We start from the raw sequence: 18,984 nt of genomic DNA on the forward strand, positions 1-18,984 counted from the left end.
TATGTATTTATTTGTTTGTCTTTACACAGTTATTGGATGTACCAGTCATCTCTACCCTTCATCAATTGAGCAGTTTTGGGTGGGCAAGAATCACCCCCGAGTGATTTCTAACAGAATTTGGGAGCAGTTGAAACTCCAGATTATTAATTTTGCAATGAATAGGTTTGAAGGATTCATTATTTCTGACATATATGACCCATCTATAAAGTAGCTCTTTTGTCCTATTTTTTCCTTTTTTATTTAAAATGTCAGTAGCAACTGATAGCTATTCCTCAACAATATAGTAATATTTTCAAACTAAAGTGTAACATACGGTTTATTGCAATGTGTTCATGGTATGGTTTGATTCAGTTCTGATTATATTTTTGGAATATTCATTAAATAATTTAGTTGTGTTGTTATATGCTCCTAGGATTCTACTTTCTTGGTATATATTGAGTGTGATAGACGCTGCCTACCTATAAATTTTATGCTTGGAATTCTTCTGCGTAACAGATATTAAATGCAATTGTTGTTGAATTCATAACATTTGGTTTTTTAGAAAATAAAACTTTTATTGTTACCACTATGATCTGTATGTAGTACATGGTTACTGCTACTAAGCATTTTTCATAATAGGGGAGTGGAATTCAAACATATTAAGCTTCTTATCTTATTAGGTTTCTCCCTCAAGTGTTTTATTCCTCAAAGTATCCTTATCTATGTTTCTTGAAGCTTGATCTTTTAGTGCACTTCATATTAAATCTTGTAATTATTGAATTCTTCTTTTGCTTTTCATGTTCAATCTTTTTTAACTCTGTTATTAAGCTCAACAAGCATAATTCAAAACTTTTCTCTTTTTGTTCCTTTCTTTGTTTTGCTTGGTATTATTTTTGGCAACTACCTTGTGGGCTATGGCATATCTAATACTATATCTGATAATACACAAGAAATATAGCAGATATGTTAATACGGAAGCCAATGTTGAAGTGTGTTAAGAGGGACCAAAACAGATACCTCTATTGCTTGCCGCAATTAATAAAATTTTGATAGATTATTCTGATTAATTTCTCTCAGGTACAGGCAATTTGAATGACATTGCCTCCTCTCTAGAATATTAAAGACACTTACTCCACTTCTTTTTGTCAGAAGTGGACTAATTTGCCATATTTTCGTCCTCTTTTTATTGGCATAATTAGAAATCCAGTTCTCTTGAAACTAACCGACGTTGCATAACGCATTGGCCAAGAATACCTCTCTTTTCTTTTGGCTTCTTTCGATTTAATTTATTAACTACATATATTTTCCTATTCGTCTTTGTTTTGTTAACTGCTTCTTCTTTTCCTTAATGTTGCGTATTTTCCCTACTCTTTTAACTGTTAAATAGTTATTACTTTTATTTTTGTTAATTATCGTATGTAGTTTTCTCCAATTAATTAATCTGCTCATCCTTTTCAGTATCTAATATTCTCTAATAAAAATGAGTAATCGATGTGTACTAAACTACTAATCCCTATGTCTACGAGCAGATTCATTACTATGTTTTTATACCCTATATATAGACTATAGAGCTTAAGTAACCTGAGCAAGCATGTTGTAAAATCATGAAGCCGCATTACTAATAAGTAATAACAAAGGGTCAAAGCCAGTGCCATCCAAATGTTTCATCAATATCTTAAACGAAAAACGGCTATTCTTTTAGATTATTGTATGATTTCTTAACTATGGCTACTCCTTAACTAGGTAACAGGACAAGCATAATACAGTTAACTTCAGGATATGCTCTCACAGAGTTGTTCGATTTCCACTATCTAATTTTAATTACCATAATTTGTAAACTGAAAAAGATGTTATTTATTTATCTGCAGGTTTTATAGAAAATAATGAATCAAAGCCAAAAAAAGCAAGCCTCATGAAAAAAGAAAAGTGCTAAATACACTACAGAGGCAAAGGAACATGATAAGAAGTGATGCAACATGCAGCCAGAGGGGATGGAAAGCAAAAATAAAGATAATTAGAAGCCTACAGAGCCACCATAGGATTATATTCATGAGAGCAAGAAGGGGCCACACTACAAATCCTATAGTCCTGCTCAGGGGCGTATGTACCATAACGGTACGTGTTCAGCCGAATCAATAGCTTTTGTCCAATCTTTATATTTGTCTTCAAAATTCAATGCAGTAACTTCAAAGGGGTATAATCCAAAACCTATAAATTTTAAATTTTGGATTTGTCTCCTGTCTTGCTGAAAAGGTATGATTAATTTTTTTAAATTTTATTTTGATGTATTTCGATCGAGTTACACTGCTTTTTTACTCATTCTTTTGATTGGACATGTCAAAACAGAGAAAATTAGTGAATGAATGAAGCTTCCCCAAGATCTTCTACCACTTTGCAATAAAGCAAGAGAATACTTCTTTATGTGCTCTATTAATTTTAAGAGAAAGTATACTGAATTCTGATATGGTAAGCTTATTGTGTTTTATAAGTTATTAGAAAAATTGTGATGCTTGATGAGATATTAACAATGTGCAATCCTTCCACGGCCAAGATGAGCTAAATTACTTAGATGGTTTATTTTAGAGTTTGCAAAAACTAACTTTGCAAACTTAATTAGTGTTCGAGTTTTTGGAAAGGTGTTTGTTTGATCTGTTTTTGCAAACTTTTTTTTAAAAAATATCTCCAACCTTAGTTTTTGAAATCTTTCAAAATAATTAGCATGAGATGAAATTTATATTCCCAATGATGGGGAGTTAAACATTAGTGAGATGGCTGAATTCTATTGTGTACATTCAGGTAGCTTCTCTCAGCGACGTTAGTTATTTTGAAGCAATAAATGGACTTCAACATGGAATGGAATGTCTTCTCTCCGAGGATCTAAGTCGGTCAAACTTATGGTATCACTCATATTGTTTTGGCTTCTTGGATATAATTGTTTGAGAATTGTTTGACACTTCATATGATTCAATACATTCGATCGTTGCGTGTAGCTTTATAGTTTGGATTTTTGGAATTATGAAGCCGGCTTAGAGAAAGTTCATCTAAATCAGTTGAGGGAAGTAAAAGCCAAAAAACTCTTTGTACAAACCCTATTGCTATATCAACTTGAAATAGCCGTTTTCTTGTGACATAATGACTTATTACCTCCTTTGCAATAGCATTATAATATACGCTTCATCATCCTGCTTCTTTTCTGTTGTAGCATGTCATACTCGTATTTTTCTTCTTCATAACTATTCTGTTTAATATGGTTTGTTTTCATATCTGTTCTTTTTTCTACATTTTTCTTAATTTACCTAATGCTAGAATGATTGGTGATTTAGAGTATAGCTATCGCATTTTTAATTGTTATCTTAGTCATGCTTATACATTTTTTCATTGGTGATTGGGACTATCAATAAGACCTATTTAAGTGCTATCAATTTGACTCATGCTTTATGCCCTTGTGCTATATCTTCATCTCTAGCCTTTGTCACCTTTTTTTACTTATCTTAACCGTTACAAATGGACCACAATTCTATTAATATGAGCCTTTGTTAAATGAATGTAATACACGATCGATTGATAGAACTGACTATAAAATACTAAGCAGCAAAGAGCTTCTTGCAATTAACCAGAGTAAAAGTTTTATATTACATGAACAAGTTCCATTCTAAGCTGATAACACTGCTTGCTGGTAGGATGCCTTCTTGATTGATCGTTTATTGTTTTATGCACGAGACTTAGATGGATGATTCCTTCTTTTGATTTGTATTCTGTCAACTTTAAATTTCTTTACTTTTCACTTCATCAGCATGTTTTTTGAATAAATGAAAATTTTTAACAAACAAATATTCTATTATCTAACGCAATAAATATATCAAAATACTTAAATGCCAGTATTAATAACATGTACATAAAAGATTCATGTTAGGCTTCACACGCCTACATATTTATCTTTTGTAAATATGCTAACAAGAAATGCAATTCTACTTCTAATAGAATTATTTATATCTGTGATATGATCAAATATATAAAATATACAATAAAATTTAATCTATTATATTTTAAATAAATTTACAACTACATGAATAGATATAAATTTACTAATTTCATTTACAATCATGCGAAGCGCGAGTTATATCACTAGTTAAAACATATTACATATGCAAGACTATCATTACAGAGATTCAGAACATAGTGGAAAGTAAATTCATGTCAAATAACAAATGTAGGCATTCAGGCATTGACACAGTAGACTAATTAACTAAAGAAAGTCCAAGTTATACCAAGAATTCATCCTAATATCATAAAACAATAATTCAAATATGGTTGAGATAACAAGCTAAGGTAACTGTTCTAAAATCACAAGCAATCACTAAAGGGGTATGGGATCGAGTGAGCATGCGGAGTGACACAATAGCAGAGAGACAAGTTATAATTAACAAGGAAAGTCTTACAAATGTGAGGCATTCATTATAGAGATTCAGGACAAAGCAGGTAAGCATATTCATGAACATTCAGGCGTCAATACACTAGCTAAACAAGCTTAGAAAGGTTCAGATTATCCAAGTTAGACATAGATAATCTCAGATTTAGCAGCATTAGGAGTAGTTAAATACTAAAGAGACTTAAAACGCGTGTAAAGTTAACAGAGTGGTGCATAAAAGTAACCCAGAAACACATTAATCCATGGATTCCAGAAGTAAGAACACATGCAAATCAGAGACACATAGGGATGAAATTGCAAAAGTCAAGTAACTTACCAGTTAAACAAACAACAGCAAAAATTCCACAAGAACCCAGAATCTCAATGCGCCAAAGTTCCCAAGAGCTTCAAAAGAACTCCTGGAAATGCTCCTACCAAGAGAAAGTTCGAATTACAGAATTTCAGTGGCCTTGGCTTTCATCCGGCCGAAATGAAGTACAGAACAAGAGAATGAGGGAATCACAGAACAAAGCTCCAATTTTTAGTGAAAGTATATCGATTCAAGTCTGTCCCAAAGGGGAATGGGGAGGGGTTTATATAGTAGCAAAATTAGACGAATAAACAAGGAAACAAAGTAAATAAAACCTAAAATAAGGAAAGAAAGCATGCAAAATTGATTCAAATCAATTTAGGAGAGAAAACGGATAAACCCTAGTTCAAGAGGGAAAGCACAAATCAACAGATATCTCACTACTTACATAGCGTGGTATTGAATATATATAGACGAAATAATGATCAGAATCAAAGGTTCAACCACTTTGGTTCCATATCAGGAGATCTTGCTTGCCAAACTTAGGCAAGCACCTAAGTAACACCACAAACGGGCGACCAGAACCAAAGGGACTCAAATATGGTAAGAAAATAATGGTCGAATCCCATTATCAGTAGGATTAGGAGAGGGAATTAAGGGGAGGCGGCTAGGGTTCTTCAGAAGAGAGAAGCAGAGGTTAAGAGCGTTTAGGGGCGGCAGGTTAGAGGGAAATGGGTTAGGGTTTCAGGTCTAGGGTAATTAAAAGGGTGGGTTGATTGTAGATCGTTGATCTTGAAAGATCAACGGTCGAGATTAAGAGATAAGCGGGGCGGGTCGTTTGGAACGGGTATCGACCGGGTTAATTATAGGGGTCATTTAGATTGGGCTTTGGGGGGTTGGGCCAGAGATTTGGGGCTTGTTTGGTCCGAATATTAGCTCAAAATTTGAGCCAGCCTTTAAATAAGAAATTAAGGGAAAAACTATTTTAATAAAATAGTTAAATAAACTATAAAAATGTTGTTTATGCAAATTAATACCTTAAAACAATAGTATAAGATTATAAAAATATAATATATTATTTTGACCCAGAATGAATTGACAAATGCAATACAATTGTAAAATATAGGCTATTATTGCGAGATTGTGCAAATAGCCTGAAAATACTAATGTAATTATAAGAAAATAGAGTAAAATACCTGAAGCAAATATTATAGATGCAAAATAAGGATTTAGGTAATTGAGTCATCACAAAATAATTTGAAGGAATAATTAATAATTATTCAAGCAATTTAAATACAAAAATCAATTTAAAAGCCCTAACAATTATGAAAAATTATAGAAGATGCTTGCATAAATCTTGTAAATTAAATAATGATTCAAGTTAATATTTTGAAAGCATATACGCTTATTTGCAAAAATATGAGGGCAAAATTGGGTATCAACAGTGACAACCTTCTTAAGGGAATGAGTCAGTTTTTGTGTTTAGATAATAATAGTAGTAGTAATGAATAAAAAGACATAATCAAGTCATTCTCGATGAGTTAATCATGCTTCATTTGGTACCAATACACTTAGCTACGTGCTTATGGTTAGAAACAAGGTTTTGAAAGAAATAACTCTAGTTAGTAACTTTGTGACTCTTGTGTTGACTTTGGCAACCATCGAGTGGTTTAATTGAACCATAGTGATCTTTAAACTTGAATGTGGTCGTTGTAGGCTCTCTACTCTATCCTCTTTTACAATCTAGTCGTGTGAGGGGTGATATGAATTGTTGCTAGTCCAAGTATTTGTGCGAATAGTCTAGAACTTGCCCCGAATGTGTTTCATGGCGAAATCCTAAGTTTTGCTTGGTTTGAGAAGTGATTGTAGGCTTTCCTTGGTCCGTTTGAGCTTTCTATTGCCAACCAATGTCGTTATACCTAGTCAACCCCTTTGAGCTTCTAGCCTTTCTCATTTGATAAATGTTATAAGCCTTTACCCGTTTTGTCGTGACCCTCTCTTGGTACTCGGACATTCCTTAACACTCTTGTGAAATAAGTGGCTTAACGCATAAGTTTGGGGGAGAGATGAGGAATTTGAAAAAGGTATCAAGGCACAAAAAGAGAAAAGAAATGATCTCTATGAAAAGAGAAGGCAAGAAAAAAAAAGAACAAAAAGAAAAATGCAAAAAGTGAATAAGTGGAAGGGTTGATGGATTCAAAAAGAGGTAATGATCCCTAATATGAGCAATCAAAAAAGGGAGAAAAAGAATGAAATAAACAAGAAAGAGCAATGTTAAGTCTCTCTAGTCCCCAATGAAAAGAAAATGCCTTTAAGAATTCGTAATTGTGAGCCGAGAAATAAAAAATGTGGAGTGCTTAAGGAAAGGTGTAACCAGTTACCCATATTGTATTCAACCCTAATCCAAAAGCCTTCATTACAACCCGAAAGAAGTTCTACTTGATTTTGCACTAAGTGAGCTTATATTAGTGGCGATCTACATGAAGGGCACGCCTATGGTACTTGAAGCCGTACTTATGATTTTCTCTTGTGAGAGATGAGTGAACCTTTCATGAATCTTAAGATTGAGTGCTAATTTCTTAATTGAGCTTGGCAAATGGAAAGTTGAGGAGGAAGAGTTTGGAGTCCACCATGACCTACATGATAGAACAAGAGTCCTTGATGAGTAAAGTCAATTCTTGAAGCTCAAATGTCACATTAGAACTATATGTGCATGAATATTTGACTTGTCACCTTGTTGATAATGCACGAGTAGTGTGGGTAATTGTTGGTCCCAAATGATGTGTGAATGGCTCACTATTGACTCGCTGAAATGACCCTTAACTCTGAGGAGGTGAATTTTGACCACTTATTAGCACCTTTTGTTGTAGTCTGAAAGTATTGATTTAAGTTCCCAAAACTAATGAAAGTGTGCAAATTACAGGAATGTTGGAAGTTTGGGCTCCCATGATAAAATCCAACTCAAAAAGGAGTGTTCCGACTCACAAGGCAAGAAGGGGCGCAGAACTTAAGAAGTGCGGTCCGCAGAAAGATTTCTACGGTCGTAGAAGAAAGTGCGGACTGCAGAATTCCCTCTGTGGCCGCAGAACAAGTGAAGAAAGCCATCAGAGTTTTAGTTGATCTGCGGACCGCACATGAATTGTGCGGCCGCAGAACAAGGTTTGCACTGACAAAGAATTCAAAGTTCAGAGAGTGTGCAAATGAACAAGATTTGAAGCCTTGTCTGAAGTGCGGACCGCACAAGAATTGTACGGCTGCACAATTCAAGACCCTGCCAGCTGAAGAAATATGCAGGCCCCACAAGGAATTGTGCGGCCGGAGAACCTCCCGAGGGGCATTTTTGTCAGCAAATTTTGAGCCACTCTAAATAGACGAGAATCACATTGTTAGGTCAAGTTTTGAAGTTTAAGCTATTGTAGCCGTTGTATTTTGCTATTTTAGGAAGTTTGTGACCATTTTAGGATTTAAACATCATATTTAATCATATTAATCTTTGATTATGAGTTTAATTAGTATTTCTTCTTTGTTTCCTTCATTTATTAGTATGAGTAGCTAGATTCTTACTTTGGTTGTGACCCAACCTTATTGTGTAAACCTTATGGGTATTTAATTTAATGGTTGTTTATGATTGGGTGTTGATTATTTAGCCTAGTTTATGCTTTAATTTTAGAATTAATGGTTGTAAATATTGATTCATGCCTTTTTGACTTGGTCTTTACTTGAGAAAGAGGGACCTAGACTAGGATAACTTGGCTAATAAGAAATTGGGCTAATTAAGGGTTTGATTAGCCTAATTAAAGGGTTCAAACTATAGATAGTGAGAACCTGACTTGAGCTCATATCAACTATTTAGTTTGATACCCATTTGGGCTTGAGAAAGCCAAATTGGGCAAAATTACTCTATGATCGAGATGTATTGAGTGAGTAACGTAGAGTTGAGAGCTATAATACACCCCAATCAACAAAACAAGTGTTAATGTACTTAACCCATTAGGCGAACACCTAGGTTAAGGTCACATCCTTAGGCTTTTTAACTGTTTGGAAAAACACCTAAAAAAATCATTCGCTTCTAGTTTCTTCTCTTAGCTTATAATTGTTAGAGTAAAATTAGAATTAGAAATTAAAACCCTTTGTTTGGAAGTGCAATTTAGTTGTTCCATTTGCTTTTGTCAAGTGTATACCCCTAACACCCATAGTAACTCCCTGTGGAAATCGACCCCGACTCTTGTTGGGTACTATTCTTCCAACGACCGTTTTTACTCACTATTGAGTGTGGATTGGATGTGGATCAGAAGACTTTTATCGCAAATGCGATATTGACTGAGGTTGTGAGGGTTCGAAAATTTGATCCCTGGTCCGCAATTGTGAGGGTTCATAAATGCGACAATTACAGCTGATACAAAGGGCTGGGAGATGAGATTTTAAGCACATTCTCTCAATTTTAGAACCCTAGACTCGGTAGGAGGCGATTTGGAGAGGGGATTTTCATCTACAAACTTTGGGTAAATGATTATAATCTATTTCTAATCATATTCCATCAATGTATCGTAGATTTTAATATCAAAATCAAGTGAATCAAAGTGAAAATTTGTGAAACTTTGTCAAGTTTTTGAAAAATAAGAATTTGAGTTTTGAGAGTCGATTTGGACTCGAATTTTGAAACTAATCACATATATGAACTCGTGAGTAATGGCTAGTCGGAATCTACCATTGGACCTGGGTTTTGACCGGGCGAGTCCGGGGTTGACTTTTGTTGATTTTTTGGAAAAGTGTAAAGATCATAGCTTCATCTATTGTAATTGATTTCTCTTGCATTGTTTGATGATGTTAAGTCGATTTTGGTTAGATTTGAGCCGTGTGGAGGCAAATTTAAGGGAAAAGCTGTTTTCGAGAGTTGAATTGGGCTAATTGAGGTAAGTATCTTGCCTAACTCTATGTGGGAGAACTACGACTTAGGATTGGTATTGATTGATTCATCTGTGCTATGTGAAAGCCGTGTACGCAAGGTGATGAGTGGGTACATGGGTTGTACGTGATATTTGACTAGTTTAGTCTACTTAGACTATTTCCATGCTTTAATTGAAATACCATATCATGTTCTAACTTCTCATAGTCAATCTATTCTTATTTGTGTCAGTCTATCCTTACATACCTTAATTGACTTGTTTAACACTTGTTCTGCATCCTACTTGGTAAATTGTTTTCATGTTTTAGTTGAACTTGTTGCCCTTTTATTTGATATATGTCATCTCTTTCATTGTTGATTATCATTACTTGAAGTCATTGTACGTGTTATCTCTTTCAGTGTTAATTATCATTATTTGAAGTCCTTGTTACACCTCTTTCGCTGCTATTATTCTGATTTGAAGTCATGTTATTTATTCCATTGCGAGTTATTTGTATTTAGTTCGTAGTTACACATTATCTTTCTCATTGTTGAGTTATTGGTGTTGAAGCTGTGAAAGTCGTACCACTTTGAGGCGAACTTGACAATTGTTGAGATATCTTCTTGTTGAGAATTTTACATTCATTGTTATTGTTAATATTCTTGTACATGTTGTGGTGGAGCCCTGGGCTATTATTGTAGAAATATTATATTGATGATTGTTGGCAAGTTGTGATATATGAGAACTTATTGTGTGAGTTGTTATTGTGATGTGATGTTGACGTGCATATGGCGGTATAAGGCTAGGGGTTAATATGCATGCGATGGTATAAGGTGGGACTTATGTACGTGTTGCTTATAAGGGAACTACGTGAAGTCACGCGGCATCATAAGGTGGGCTAAAGTGCATGTAGCTATTTCAAAAAAACTATTTTCAAAACCTATTTCAAATGTAAAGCTCATGTGGCGAGATAAGGGAAGATTGTGATTGAAATTGAAAAATATGAATACGAGGTGGTACCTCGGTTGTGATTCTTATTGTACACGAGGTGGTACCTTGTTGTGATTCTTATTGTTTATCTCATGTTACAAAGAGTTTTGGTAGGAACATTTCTTATTGTTTTGTTCTTCCTTGTTCTATCGGTTGTTGTCCGTATATGATCGTTGTGGTTCTCTTTTATTGCTTTTTTTATGTTATTTCCATGCTTAAATTCTGGTATTAGTTCATGTTATTATCTCATTTCGTATCAGTTATTTCTCCGCTTTCCATTAGTATTCATTCTTATATTTTTATTCTGTCTATTTATATCCTAGTAGGTGTCTTGACCTGGCCTCGTCACTACTCTACCGAGGTTAGGCTTGATACTTATCGGGTACTGTTGCGGTATACTACACTTCTACACATCTTTTATGCAAATCCAGGTATGTTTACTCGTGTCGGACGCTAGAGATGATTTGAGTTGCTGTTTTTGGGAGACTTCAAGGTATACATGTTCCACGTCCACAGGCCTCAGAGTCGTCTTCCTTTATCCTTTTTTCCTATTGTATTTTCATTCAGACAGTGATGTAGTAGACATTTTAGTTCACTCTATAGAGCTTATGACTCAATTCCACCGGTCTTGGGGAGTGTATTGTTGAGATTCTGTTTTCAGAAGTTTATATGAGTTGATGAGACTTGTTTTAGCATTTTGTTAATTATATCTGTCAAGTTGTTATCTAATGTTAGGCTTACCTAGTCGTTGAGATTAGATGCCATCACGACATCCTACAAAGGAAAATTGGGGTCGTGACATACATCATCTCATCATATCATGCATAACATACGTGATACAACAAAAACATTTCGTTAGCATTTTCTGTCACATCCCAAAGTCATGTCACGAATTGTCTATTTTGGATTAATATACAAATTGGTCCCTTAGGTTATGTCATATTAAACTGAAATAGGAAATTACGTTAAATGAACCTTTTTACAATCATCTTTTAAAATTTGATCCCATTAAGATAATTGTTAATTAAATAGACCCGTGCCAGAATTTTAAAGTTTGCTGCCATAATTTTAAAGCACACTCTCATAATTTTTAATTCTGGCAGCATGCTTCAAAATTCCGGTAGTGTGCTTTTAAACTCTGGCAGCATGCTTCAAAATTCTAGCAGCATACATTAACATTCTAGCGGTGTGCTTCAAATTCTTGCAGCGTGCTTTAAAATTCTAGCAGCATGCTTCAGAATTATGGCAGTATGTTTTAAAATTTTAGCTTTAAAAACTTTGACGGTGTGTTTCAAAGTCCCGACAACGTGCTTTTATATTTTTGGGGCTATTTCTTTAGAAAAAATTCTTAACGAGATCAAAATATAAACAATGGCACTAAATAATCCTATTTGTATAAATCTCTAAAACCCAAAAGCGAGGATACCATTTTAAATTGTAATATATTTTATATTAAACTTTACTTTTCCCTACCTTTTTTTGATAAAGACTAAGCTTAAGGTGTCATATGCATTCCTTCATTGGAATCTTACCAACATAGATATATGTTAGTCCTTCTCTTTGACACACTCTCATCAGCTCGCCCTTCATCATGAACATTACATATATCTGCTCTTAGGGACATAGTTTCTTTACAGAGGTTTGCTCCATCATACTGCATGAGTCCAATTCTGATATGAAGAATTGACTTAAATGCATATGCAACCGTATAAATTAAAAATAATCGGTGAATATATATATATATATATATATATATATATATATATATATATATATATAATCAATGTATTTTGAGCCGGAGGTCTTTGAAAAATAACCTCTCTACCTTCACAAGGTAGAGGCATGGTCTGCATACACTCTACCCCTCCCAAACCCTCACTTTGTGGGATTATACTGAGTTTGTTGTTATTGTATAATCTATGTATAGCGGCTAGAAAAAAGTAAACACTAAATCCAAAAGTCTATTTATGTAAAGATCCCTTCTAATATTATGTTTGTCACAATTCAAGCCCATTGCACGTATTGTCCAACTTGGCCCAACAAACCTCACGAAATTATCCTTTGGTGTAATACATAACATCGAGTCCAAGAACACACATCTCATGAGACTTGTGCTTTATTTTATATGCTATAGCTAAATAATGCACCATATTTATTATAAATAAAAATACTTTAAAAATATTATTATTTATAGTCATTTTTTATATTTTATAGCAAAGTCCAAATATGTACAACTGATCCCTCAACTTTTTCCTCAATCCTCTCTCTCTTCTCCCTCAACTCTCTCTCATTTGTCCCTCTCTCTTCGGCCGTCGTCCAGAGTTGGCTTTTAGAATATCTCTTTCACTTTCTCGATTTAATCAACTATGTCTTCTAGTATGAGGGTCCTTAGTAGATGTAAGCTTTTTCCCATGCTTTTAGTTTCACATTTTAGTTGCTCTTCTTTTGTGTACCAATCGAGATCCGGCAATGTTAGATCCAGATACAGGCGGTGGGTGGCGACTTCGTGATTTCAGATATGGAAGTGGGTGGTGATGGGTTTGGTTCGACGGTTGTGATTTGCGGAGACGATGGAGGGTGGCGGTGTGTGGAGACGATGGAGGGTAGTGATTTGAATGGACGGAAGACGCAATCTCTGGCGAACTTTCTTCTCTTCTTTGCTATATATATATATATATATATATATATGTGTGTGTGTGTGTGTGTGTGTGTGTGTGTGTATGTGTGTGTGTGTGTGAGAGAGAGAGAGAAAGAGAGAGAGAAAGAGTGTGTATACATATGTGTATAATTAATGTATTTTGAGCCGAAGGTCTTTGAAAAACACTCTCTCTACCTTCACAAGGTAGAGGCACGGTCTGCGTACACTCTACCCCTCCAAGACTCTCACTTTATGGGATTACACTGAGTTTGTTATTGTTGTATAATCTATGAATAATCTATGTATACCGGCTAGAAAAAAGTAAACACTAAATCCAAAAGTCTATTTGTGTAAAGATTCTTTCAAATATTATGTTTATCACAATTCAAGCCCATTGCACGCATTGTCCAATTTGGCCCAACAAACCTCACAAAATTATCCTTTGGTCTAATACATAACATCGAGTCCAAGAACACACATCTCATGAGAATTGTGCTTTTATTTTACATGCTATAGATAAATAATGCACCATATTTATTATAAATCAAACACTTTAAAAATATTATTATTTATAATTATTTTTTATATTTTATAGCAAAGTCCAAATATATACAACTGATCCATCAACCTTTCCCTCAATCCTCTCTCTCATCTCCCTCAACTCTCTCTCCTTTTTCCCTCTCTCTTTGGCCGTCGTCCAGAGTTGGCTTTTAGAAGATCTCTTCCGCTTTTTCCCATGCTTTTAGTTTCACAGTTTAGTTGCTCTTCTTTTGTTTACCAATCGAGATCCGGCGACGTTAGATCCAGATATGGACGGTGGGTGGCGACTTCGTGATTTCAGATATGGAAGTGGGTGGTGATGGGTTTGGTTCGACGGTTGTAATTTGTGGAGATGATGGAGGGTGGTGGTGTGTGGAGACGATGGAGGGTGGTGATTTGAATGGCCGGAAGACACAATCTCCGGCGAACTTTCTTCTCTTCTTTGCTCTATATATATATATATATATATATATATATATATGTATGTATGTATGTATGTGTGTGTGTGTGTGTGAGAGAGAGAGAGAGAGAGAGAGAGAGAGAGAGAGTGTGTGTGTGTATGTGTGTGTGTATACATATGTGTATAATCAATGTATCTTGAGCCAGAGGTCTTTGAAAAACACTCTCTCTACCTTTACAAAGTAGAGGCACGGTCTGCGTACACTCTACCCTCCCCTCTCCCCCTTCCCCCCCAGACTCTGACTTTGTGGGATTACACTGAGTTTGTTGTTGTTGTATAATCTATGAATAATCTATCTATACCGGCTAGAAAAAAGTAAACACTAAATCCAAAAATCTATTTGTGTAAAGATCCCTTCTAATATTATGTTTGTCACAATTCAAGCCCATTGCACGCATTGTCCAATTTGGCCCAACAAATCTCACAAAATTATCCTTTGGTCTAATACATAGCATCGAGTCCAAGAACACACATCTCATTAGACTTGTGCTTTTATTTTACATGCTATAGCTAAATAATGCATCCTATTTATTATGAATCAAAACACTTTAAAAATATAATTATTTATACTCATTTTTTATATTTTATAGCAAAGTCCAAATATATACAACTGATCCCTCAACTTTTCCCTCAATCCTCTATCTCTTCTCCCTCAACTGTCTCTCTTTTTTCCCTCTCTCTTCGGTCACTGTCTAGACTTGGCTTTTAGAAGATCTCTTACACTTTCTCGATTTAATCAACTATGTCTTCTAGTATGAGGGTCCTTAGTAGATGTAAGCTTTTTCCCATGCTTTTAGTTCCATAGTTTAGTTTCTGTTCTTTTGAGTACCAATCGAGATCAGGCGACGTTAGATCTAGATACATGCGGTGGGTGGCGACTTCGTGATTTCAGATATGGAAGTGGGTGGTGATGGGTTTGGTTCGACAATTGTGATTTGCGGAGACGATGGAGGGTGGTGATTTAAAAGGCCGGAAGACGCCATCTCCGGCGAACTTTCTTCTCTTCTATGCTATATATATATATATATATATATATATATATTGGTGTGTGTGTGTGTGTGTATGTGTGTGTGTGTAAGAGAGAGAGAGAGAGAGAGAGAGAGAGAGAGAGAGTGTGTGTGTGTGTATGTATACATATATGTATAATCAATATATCTTAAGTCGGATGTCTTTGAAATATACTTTTTCTACCTTCACAAGGTAGAGGTACAGTCTGTGTACACTCTACCCTCTCATTCACTTTGTGGGATTATACTGAGTTTGTTGTAGTTGTATAATCTATGAATAATCTATATATACCCTCTAGAAAAAAGTAAATACTAAATCCAAAAGTCTATTTGTGTAAAGATCCCTTCTAATATTATGTTTATCACAATTCAAGCCCATTGCACGTATTGTCCAATTTGGTCCAACAAACCTCACAAAATTATCCTTTTGTCTAATACATAACATCGAGTCCAAGAACACACATCTCATGAGACTTGTGCTTTTATTTTATATGCTATAGCTAAATAATGTACCATATTTAGTATAAATCAAAACACTTTAAAAATATTATTATTTATAGTCATTTTTTATATTTTATAGCAAAGTCCAAATATATACAACTGATCCCTCAACTTTTCCCTCAATCCTTTATCTCTTCTCCCTCAACTCTCTCTCATTTTCCCTCTCTTCGGCCGCCGCCTAGAGTTGGCTTTTAGAAGGTCTCTTCCACTTTCTCGATTTAATCAACTATGTCTTCTAGTATGAGGGTCCTTAGTAGATGTAAGCTTTTTCCCATGCTTTTAGTTTCACAGTTTAGTTGCTCTTCTTTTATGTACCAATCGAGATCCGGCAAGGTTAGATCCAGATACAGGCGGTGTGTGGCGACTTCGTGATTTCAGATCTGGAAGTGGGTGGTGATGGGTTTGGTTTGACGGTTGTGATTTGCAGAGATGATGAAGGGTGGTGATGTCTGGAGACGACGGAGGGTGGTGATTTGAATGGCCGTAAGACGCCAACTCCGGCAAACTTTCTTCTCTTCTTTATTGTTGAATCACATACAATGATATAAATATATTATATTCTATACATATACACTCAAATTTGAGTGTATTCTGTATTTTTCAATGCAAATAGAGTTTACGTTTTTTGTATTTTTGCATGTATTTATGTATTCCGAAGGTTATTTTCTGATCACGCCCAACTACGCCTTATAAAAAGGACAAGCGGTCGTCGCAAATATATCCCGGCTAATAAGTCCGGAGTCGAATCCCACAAGGAATTAACCTATCAACCACAGCTGCTAGACTCTCACAAATTCATGCAATCAATCTTCAGAAATATTTAAATAACACTTTGGATGTTTATTAACTAAATATTGTGTAATGAAAATGCAATAATAAATAACTAACTACGAATAGTTTGTAAACAAGAATTGGAATGATCTAAGGTTGTGATTTCCCCTATTGTCAGAATCTTTTCCGATATGTTTTCAATAAATTCGCCTAAGTCTTCTCTATCGATCATGAGCACTATGACTGTCGTAACTCTCTCCCGAGTAATTACCATAATTTACTAGATATATTCTCCCGAATTACGCTAGCTGGCATTAAGTACGGCTCACTCAGATCGCATCAAGGTTTCGTTATCCCTAATCCCACCTTTAAACCCTTTGTATTGATCCCTCATATACGTTAGGAGTGATGTTGTTCAACAACTACCTAAATATGCACTCTCTCCCGAGTAATACATACTAAATAGGAACAGCTAATTGAGGGCCCTTCAATCAATCACATGAATAATATATAGTTGAACAAATAGAGAAAATACTATGGCAAATTTATATTAGGAGTTTAGCTACTCATACTCATAGTAACAATATTCCTTCAATAGGTTCTATCAAAACCCTAGATTAGGAGTTTAGCTACTCATACTCATAGTAACAATATTCCAAATATTTTGCATAATTCAATTACAAAGTAAAGATGAAAGGATGTAGAAATCGATAAATCTAACTCCCAACGGGTGATTCCACATGCTATTCTTGCCTCCGGTTGCAAAAGTACTCCAAAAGTGGCATTTTAAGGTCTATTTATATGTGTAGGAAAAGACCTAAACGTGTAGTCAAAGTCCTAGTCAAACCCGGAGACGAAATAAGTCTTCAAAACTCGAACTGTGCATGCCCAGACCTGGCCTCGTGGGTCCTAACGCTTGGTGGACCTCGGCCCAGGCCTGGCGTAGCCAGGTATACGGCCTGGTCAAGCTCGCCTTCTGCCCTGCCTCACCAGGTCTCTCTCCAGCTACAAGCCTGGCGTTGCCAGGTATAAGGCCTACTCTAGGCCTGCCTTCGCCAGGTATAACGCCTTGTGTAGGCCTGGCTTTGCCAGCTTCTCCTTTTCAACTTCTCCCGAGCACGCTTTCGACTTTTAAGTATCCTTTTTGCTCTACTTTCATCTCCAATTCACCTACACATAAAATGGACTTCATTACGAGCAAATAAAGTGTAATTTATCATTAAAGCGTATAAAATGCAAGGCGAATAATGTGCTAAACCATGAATTATAGCCACACATCAATACCCCACACTTAAACATTGCTCGTTCTTGAGCAATCAAACTACACTTATAGACACAACCTATTAAGCAATTCCCTTAACTCATTATACCAAGAATCTTTAAAATAGTCTAAGCACCAAGGTGTAACATCCTCGCCTCAATATTTGACTCACAAATACCATGACTTATTCACAATTCGCTTACTTACTCTAACATGGAGGTCAACGACATTACCTATCCTTTATGAATCACGTGCCCTCACCCAACAAAGAGCTCAGTTCCACACACAATGAATTTTAAGAACGTAGGAACTCAAGATAGGAAAAATTCACTTGCTCTCAGAAATAACATTCATATGCCACAAATGATGCATCATATGCTTGCCCGTAGTGTAATACTCTACTAATCGAGCTTATTCAGTCTAAGATCAAATAGGACTTTGATTGGTTGTAATGTAGGCTACGGATCGGGTAGGATACATTTGGATATAAGTGACTATACCTCCCTTGAGCACTTTAATACATAAACTTTAACATTCAAGCCCATACTTATGTCAAACCAAAACTCCACCTTAACTTCACTTTATATTAGCCCCTACTTCTTTAAGCACCAGTATATCACTAGCCACCAACATCAAGAATTGTTTTTCTTACAATACAACTATTTATATTTTCTTTTCTTTTCTCTTAATCCAAGTGGCTTTTATTGACATTTGTTTTTCAAACGGTGCACCTTTCTCCTTATTTCAATTGTTCCACTCAAAAGCCACCCCACACTTTAACCTTTTCATAATTCATCACAATTCAAGTGCTCATGAGAGGTGATAAGGTTCAAATATATGGTCAATTCAAACAAAGGGGTACGACTTGTAATGTGGTTATCAAAGAAACAGGATTATAGGCTCAAAGGGTTTAACTACGATTCATAACTTTTAGGTGGGTAAACTATATATATCCGGCTTAAAAAGAAATGCCTATATCACTTCCTAGATTGAACAAGACTACTTTTTCTCTTTGCACACACACAGGACAAGTTCTAGACATCAAATGTAATGCACAAAATACATACAAAAACTCACACAGACATGGAACATAACTCACTTAGGATTGGTTTCATCGCGACACTCCAGTCCAAGCAGTTAAGAAAAATTAAGAATCTATGATTTAAGGTACTTATACTAGAGTAAAAAATCGATCCTAAGCGTCACAACCATAGTACTAACTATTCTCAAGGC

Source organism: Nicotiana tomentosiformis, chromosome 5 (genome assembly GCF_000390325.3).
Source record: "Nicotiana tomentosiformis chromosome 5, ASM39032v3, whole genome shotgun sequence".
In the NCBI taxonomy this organism is placed as follows: domain Eukaryota; kingdom Viridiplantae; phylum Streptophyta; class Magnoliopsida; order Solanales; family Solanaceae; genus Nicotiana; species Nicotiana tomentosiformis.